The sequence below is a fragment of the Pongo pygmaeus genome, chromosome 11, assembly GCF_028885625.2.
Source record: "Pongo pygmaeus isolate AG05252 chromosome 11, NHGRI_mPonPyg2-v2.0_pri, whole genome shotgun sequence".
Taxonomy (NCBI): domain Eukaryota; kingdom Metazoa; phylum Chordata; class Mammalia; order Primates; family Hominidae; genus Pongo; species Pongo pygmaeus.
The window spans coordinates 91413474-91421409 of NC_072384.2; the positions used below are offsets into that span (position 1 = coordinate 91413474).

Below are 7936 nucleotides of genomic sequence, written 5' to 3' on the forward strand. Positions count from 1 at the left end.
CTCAATTACCTTTTCAATATTGGCCATTTGGATATAACCATTTGTAAAGTGCCTGTTCAAGTATTTCGCCAATTTTTCTGTCTAGTTTTTGTTTTGATTTGCAATTGTGTATATATTTTGAATATGATGAGCTCTTTATGTATGTGACATGTATTTTCTCATGGTGTGTGGTTACCTTTTTCTTCTTCTACCAGTGTCTTTTGATTAACAGAAACTCTGTTTTAGTGTATGTAATCAAGTTTATCAATTCTTTTCTTTATAGTGAGTACTTTTTCTTTTCCGTTTATGAAATATTTGCTTACCCAATATTATGAAGATATTTGTCTATGTTTTCTTCTAGAATATCAACTGTTTTACTTTTCGCATTTAGATTTTCAGTCCACCTGAAAGCATCCGGCGTAATTACACCTGGAAGATTTCATTATAACTTGACCACCTTGAGCCAACTCTATCCCTAAACCTAATTGATTTTTTTAAAGTTTTTTAATGATGTAGGGGGTCAAGATTCATTTTTTCCCCATATAGACATCTAGCGGACCCAACACCTTTTATTGAAAAGGCCTGCCTTTTCACTACATTGTTTCTAAATTTTCTTTTCTATTACATTGTTTATTTGTGTCAACACTAAACTGTGTTCATTATTACAGCTTTGAAATATGTTGGCATGGTCGTTGAAAAGTGAAATTCATAATTCTTAGTGACAGGTCCTAAGCTCTGGGTGCTAGGCAGAGGAAAAAGACATTAAAACTAATAAATTTACTTTTTCAGGTATAGAAAGTAGTGATAGTTCATCAGAGTTTTAAAAATGTGAACATAAAGCCCTTTCCTTTTGCCACAGGGATTTGAGCATGGGAGTTCCTAATGGGATTGGATGGGGAAAATATGAGATATTTCCTTGAAGTAAATTAACAGTTTCTAATTTTATGTGGTATTTTGGATTTCCATTGACTCAGTGGTTTCTAGCCATATTACTAGTCATCTTCGTTTAAAGTTTTCCATAAAGTCTTCCTAAAATTACTGTCTTATATAAATGCATGTGAATATTTTCTCTTGTTTTTAGGTGAGACTGCCTGTTTCCCTCTTCCTTTAGTAGGTAATGAGAGACCTCTGAGGGTTTTTCTAATTCTTTAAATATTATAGTCAGTTATCTTGTTCAATGATAATAGTGTATAGATGAGGCCAGATGGTGCCAGAACTGGGGTTTGTATCTTTGTTTGACTTTTTTAATACTCCCACCTTTTTTTCTAAAGAGATTTTTCTAACTCATTTCCCAGTAATCCATCTCTTGTGTGCAATTCTGAGCTAGTTAAATTCAGAGTTGCCTTTTTAAAAATAATCTCTGCCAGCTCAGCTTTCCTGAAATTGGGATTTTAATTGACAGAGAGGAGCAGTACCAAAAAGGCAGAGGAACTGTTTTTAGTAGCAGTAAAGACATGCATCATTTGTTTTTTCATGAGAAGCAAATTATAGTCAAAGGAAAACATATTTAACTTAGTCATTTTATGTGTACCAATAAGAATCAATTGCTTGAGAAAGTCAAATAGGAAATGAATAAGTTTTGTATCCGTCTAAATTCATATACTGAAAGGAAGTGGAAGGTTGTTGAGGCATTGCATAGCAGAAAACAAACATTTTCCTCCATCCTTCAGAAACCTGAAAGTAGTCCTTCAGCTGCAGTATACTACAAATTCACCCTCTTACATATGAGCAATGTAACTCATATGGTAATATTTCCATTCTGTTGTCTCTTAAATCCTAGAATGGAATAATGCCATTTTTAAGCAGAGCGGCCATCAAGACTAATTCTCCATGATATTGTCTCTAAAATGACCTGAAATGAATTTCCTGAAGTTTGAAAACAGCAGCTTTTAGAATAGAAGCTCTTAGACATGGTCCCCAACGCCCAGACCATGAATGGGTACCGGTCTATGGCCTGTTAGGAACCCAGCCACACAGCAAGAGGTAAGGAGCACGAGCATTACTGCCTGAGCACCACCTCCTCTCAGATCAGCTGCGGCATTAGATTCTCACAGGAGGGCAAATCCCATTGTGAACTGTGCATGCGAGAGATCTAGGTTGCACATTCCTTGTGAGAATCTATTGCCTGATGATCTGAGGTAAAACAGTTTCATCTCTAAGAGATGCCCCCCTCCCAACTGTCCATGGAAAAATTGTCTTCCACGAAACTGGACCCTAGTGCCAAAAAGGTTGGGGACAGCTGCTTTTAGAAGTTAGGATTGTATCCTACTAGATTGGACTCAGCATTGTCAAATAAAACTACCTAAGACTTTCTGATAGGGGGAAATCAAATAAGTTTCTATTCAGATGGCCATACCATTTACAGAGAAGGGGAGAAAACTTACTGCCACCTTGAGCATTATTTTGTAGCATGTGGATGACTATAAACAAAAATAGGAAGATATTTATAGACATCTAGGTGTTTGTTTTGTTGGAAAATACCTTCACTTTACTGTGGCTTTGAATTTAAATGGGGCAGAAATTTTTGTGTCTCAGTATTAATATGAATGAGTAAGTGTGAAGATCCAGGAAATGGCAGTAGTTGGAATCTAGTCTATCTGCTCATCTTGGAGACTATTTGGTAACTCTTTACTTCCTAGCACAAATTGGACTTGGATCTCAAAAAGAAATGGGAACTGGTAGCATTAAATGGAAAGTACTTGGGAGCTATTGTGGAAACACTACTAAAAGGGAAAGAAATTCACCCACCAATTTGTTCTTTCCACTAGAAAAAAAGCCCCACAGATGAAGATTCCCTGTGTTGTGTCTTGAACTGTCCTCAAACCACACGAAGCACATGGGCAAATTTTGTTTGAAGAAGTCTATTTCTGAAGTGTGATTTGATAGTATAGATGCAGACACACTATTCATATCCTTGCCATCTCTGAAGAGCACATGTGGTCTAATCAGGGAGACTGGTATAGTTCTCTACTCTCCTGGATTGCAGTAAGTCATCATTGGTCACATGGTTGCCAATTGCCTCCCAAAACAAACCCATCTTTGAATACACCATCTTTGGGGCCACCGCTGGGATTTTATTATATTTTCTGCTGAGACATGGTACATTCTAGTAATAGGAACTGCTTTGTATTGAGTGTAGAAATTTAAATTATTCTATTAATATGCCATTAAGTCTTATTTGGTTGAGCAAGTCAGTCACTTTACAATAACTGCATCAGCATGTGTTCTTTTCATGGATCTAATAAAATGCATTTAGACTGAAATTAGATCCCTGAAATGAGCCATTTTGCTCTTAGACTTCACCTCAACCAGTCTTGCCAAATCTGTGTCATTAGCCAGAAATGCCAGTTGATGGCTTGGCAGAAACTCTACACTGCCATTCAAATGAAAGTACATTAATGTCTCAAAGGTTGCCATCTTGATTTAGAATATGGATGCTGAGGATTGTGATAGTGAAGGAAAGCACTTTTTTCTAAAAAGAATATTTTCCCTGTATACACTGGGTTTCAAGAATATCAACAAAATATTAAAATATGAAGAAATTATGTCATCCAGTTAGATGTTTCCCAACGTTTTCTAGTATGAAGACCATTTTTTAATGTCTTCATGAACACCTACATGATGGTAGTCATGCTTTTAGCATCTTTTGATTGGGCCAAATATATAATTTGTATAAGTTCGAGACAAGTAAATTTGCATTTTCTTAATTATAGCACACTTAAATATGTTTGGAAAATGTCATTACATGTGTTTACAGGTCTTATTTAATACAGTCAACAAACAATACTTGGTTCATGTGAACTTATGGACCCTTTACAAAAACTCCAAAGGTTGGAAGTTGCTGAACTGTACCCTCCAATCCCTTCACTTTGCAGAGAAGAAAAATCAGGGTCCAGAGAGATGCAGTCATTGGTCCAAGGTTTTGTGGTTACTGGAAGAACTAGACTGCATTTTATGTCTTCTGGGTTTCCACTCCTACAGGCTCCCCAAGGAGGATTAGGAAAAGATGCCCAAACACTTGTTTCATTTAGGAAATTAACAGCAGTGGATGTCAATGGAAGATGCTGACATTTTTTTAAAGCACAGGACAGATGGGACCCCAATGTGAAAGCCGAAACTGGCAGTGCCTGGCACATATTTTTCAATAAATAGAGCAGACAGAAGCATAACTTCTTTCCCATATCTAACCCTCTACTTTCGTAAGCATTCTAGTTCTTTTAAACATGAAACTCTCATTGTCCTTGTTTACTCAAGTTGTCCAATTGAAAGATAATTATTTATGGTAGTTCAATTCTCACTCCCCTCTACCCTCCCCACCCCTATAGCTTTCTGTAATACCTGTTTAAAGCGCTGACCTTCGGTTCCTGTGGACCATCCCTGTGGCAGGAAGTGGGCACAAGTAGATGTCCTCTTTACCAGTCTGTCCTAAGTAAAGTAATATTGATATGAACAATTACATAAATTTTTCCTTGGTCTTTTTTTTCCCTCGTGTAATAGGAGTTATCTCTAAGCTAATTAAGATAGTGCATATTCCAAAACAAAATTGTATCTATATCATAAGTATAAACTATCCTGCAGCACGAACACCCATTTCACAAACACATTTGCATCTTCCCCACCTCCATGAAATTATTACTTGAGTCCCACAGAACTCACTTTTGTGGCAGAGCCAACGTAAATTTCTAAGGAAAAGTGAAATTTGTTGCATGTATTAAAAGAAAAACTTCAGACAAATATAACAGTTTATTTGAACAAAGAATGATTGATGAATTGGACAGCACTCAGAACCAGAAGAGGTTCAGAAAGCTACACCCAGGACTGTGAGCAGTGAGCTTTTATAGGCTGGACACAGAAGCAAAGTAGAGCAATCACCTGATTGGCTACAGCTAGGCATCTGCCTTATCTGGGCATGGTTTGATGAGCCGACTGCCGGTGATTGGCTGAAACAGCTGTTTGTTATACTCCTAAGACAGGTTGCAGTTTGTTAAGTAGGATCTCAAAGTATGAAAACGACCTCAGGCTAATGGCCTTATGCTTATTTAAACACATGAAGAGTAGGTTTGTTAGGCAAACTGCATTTCAGATGGCGCTTTCCTGGAGTCAGCACTCTTTCAGACAAGTCAAAGTGATACTCCTGATTTTTCCCAAAGGAAGGAGGAAAGAACAGACCTCTGGCTGCCTAAAGAGACACTGGGCATTTAGATACTTCTGCTCTTAGTTTCCTAATGGTTATTTTTAAGTTGATAGTGTTCATGTATAAAGAAAGAAATCTTAAGTCTATATGAGAATGAGGCCCTTACATTTGTTTATAGAAAAATTGTGGCTGCTTGCAACCCATACCGTTTACTTAATAGGAAGGTTAAGAGAAATGGATTGAGTATCATGAGGCTAAAGTGAGCCAATGTTAGCTACTTCTGATAGGCAAAATCATGGTGGGATTTTGCAGCTGCTGAGATTTGAGAGCCCTAACATCTTTAATTTTTTAGGGAGAACATTTTAGAGTAGATTGGTTGTTCTTTCTAGAGTTGGCTTCATTAGATCTTAATCCTGGTTTATAAACACACACACACACACACCCCCCCAGAGCTTTTGTAGTATGCACTTCTGTAGAAGCTTATTTTTCAAGGACAATTCTTAATGCTCACTTTGCCCCGTTCTTCTTGGTTGTCTCAACCTCTTTAATCTCTCTTTTCTCTCCACCCCCCAACCTTCTCAGGACGGATGCAAAGCAGGAACTCAAATAATTGGCCTTGGTGTTTGGCCCTGAAGCAGTCAGATATGTGAGGCGAGTTGCTCACAATTTTCTCATGAAAAATTAGTAACTCAAAATTAAATTGATAAAAATTAAAATGACACACAGTAAAATGTATCACAGACGAAAATTTGATTGAAGAATGACTGTATGAAAACTACAACTATACCTTCCGCCTTGTCTTCTGAAGCAACTCTGGAGTTCTGCTTTCTTCCACCTGACAGTAGCATTTTTTCCTCCCACAAGAAGCATCAGCTTCATACCCTCCAATTCTCTGCTCATTTATGGTATGAATCCTGGCCCCAGCTGGCCTGCATCAAGGCAATTGGTGTCCCTTCTAAAATGCAGCCTCCAGAACGAAACACAATGCTCATCAGGGTGACAACCTGAAGTTCCTCACTTCTGGAAGAGCCAACATGTTTGAAGCCATTTCCAGTTAGAGAAAAACAGAAACACAAGCTATTGCAGGGGAGTAAAATGATGAGAAATAAAATCTACAAAAATGATACACTTTCAGAAAATGCCTAAAAAAGGCATGTCTGTATTATGCCTTTGGGGATAGATTTGGTTGCTGAGAAGTGTATTCTGAATAACATGTGGTTTCTTGTTTCTTTAACCAGGCTATTACTTTCTCTATTGCTTTCCTCTTGTTTTCTAGACTCTCTAATAAAATTCTGTTACAGAGGAAAATTAGAATAATATGACCAGATATGTTTTTTACAAACAAAAATGGCGAAAAGTTGAAAATATTTTTTCAACGACTGGAGTTTCAACTGGGAGAGCAGTGGTGTGAGCATCTTAAGCATGTCCTTCAGCACTTGGTGTGAATGACAGCTGATAGAGGTGAGGTAGACTGGCAAACTGCTGCCTGGGTCCCAGATGGCTTTGAACCTACACAGCTGGTGCTTTGGACCATAAAGAGAAATAATTGCATATGCAGAGTTTTACATGTGTTTCATTTAAGATTTGTAAGAGAGGATAGTTTACTGTTCCCTTTTAAACTCTTGGGGTTCAGCTGCCTACTATATAAAGTCTTACTCCTATTTCTGGCACTTTTTCAACATGGGAAGCCTTATTTGCATTTAAATGTTATATACAGCGGGGGAGGGGGGAGGGGGAGGGGACCTTTCCTGACTTAGCAGTACTGTTTCTAAGATTTCCATGTGCTTGTGACTGACGGATGGATATTTAAAACAATCAAATGTATTTTATTCTGTAAAACTATATATATGATAGTCTCTTGAGACTAAGCTGTTATTTAAAATAAAAAGTGTCCAAAATCCTTAGCTCCAAAGACGGTGTGTGTGTGTGCACGCCTGTGTGCATATGCACATGGGTATATATTTACAAAGAAGGAAAACAGAAAATCTCGCTATGTGCTAATTTCCTTGAACTTTAACCTCACTTGCAAACAGGCAGATCTCATCTGTGATGTGTCTAATCAGGAAGTACTAGAGTTATTTTTGTAACTCTTTTGCAACATAAGGCTGTGTCTTTCTGCCTTCCTTAAAAATATGTCCTGTCCCTCAAATACCATGACACTTGGGTTAAAATTTGAAAAAAGCAAAAGAACAAAATACAATGCCATGATGCCAGTTTGGACTGTATCCACCCTACTCATCCAAAGTCCCAGATGTCAGGCCCCGAGAGGTCACTGTTAATTCCTTCCCCACTACTGGAAAAATGTAACTTCCTTTCACGCCATGGGGAAAATTCTCCATTTCTCTTCTGCGGCATGGACTAGCATTAGCCTTTGTGGCTGTAGACCATTATGACAGATTCATGGGGAAGTAGGTTGAGAGAGATAGGAGAACTGCCCAAGCTTTGTGAACAGAGCAGCAGGAAAGGCAGAGCTAAGGATGGGGGTTTAAAGGACTGGAGATTACAAGTGGGAGGAAATATTCGGCAATGGCAAAAAGTTGTTCAAATTGGATGCCTTAACATACTCTCTAATTAATAAAGTGTTCAATTACATTCTTAAATTTATCCTTCCAATTAGTCTGCTAGAACAATTATAAAAAATGATTATTTTATTATTAAATCTAAAGTTACTTATCTAAATCATGCAATTAGCTTTTCAGAAAGAGTCAACATGGGAACCTTTTTTTTCCTTCCAACTTTTATTTTAGGTTCTCAGGGCAAATGTGCAGGTTTGTTACATGGGTATTAACAAACATGGGTATTGTTACATGGTGTACAGATTAT

The 7936-nt window shown here is 37.6% G+C and overlaps 1 long non-coding RNA gene across 1 annotated transcript; it reads left to right on the forward strand.

Annotated features, from left to right (window-relative positions):
- The first annotated feature begins 393 nt into the window (after positions 1-393).
- Positions 394-7011, forward strand: LOC134737757 (uncharacterized). Its single transcript, XR_010122973.1, has 2 exons — positions 394-1962; positions 2748-7011. It is a non-coding gene; the product is annotated as an uncharacterized LOC134737757 (long non-coding RNA).
- The last annotated feature ends 925 nt before the right edge of the window (positions 7012-7936 follow it).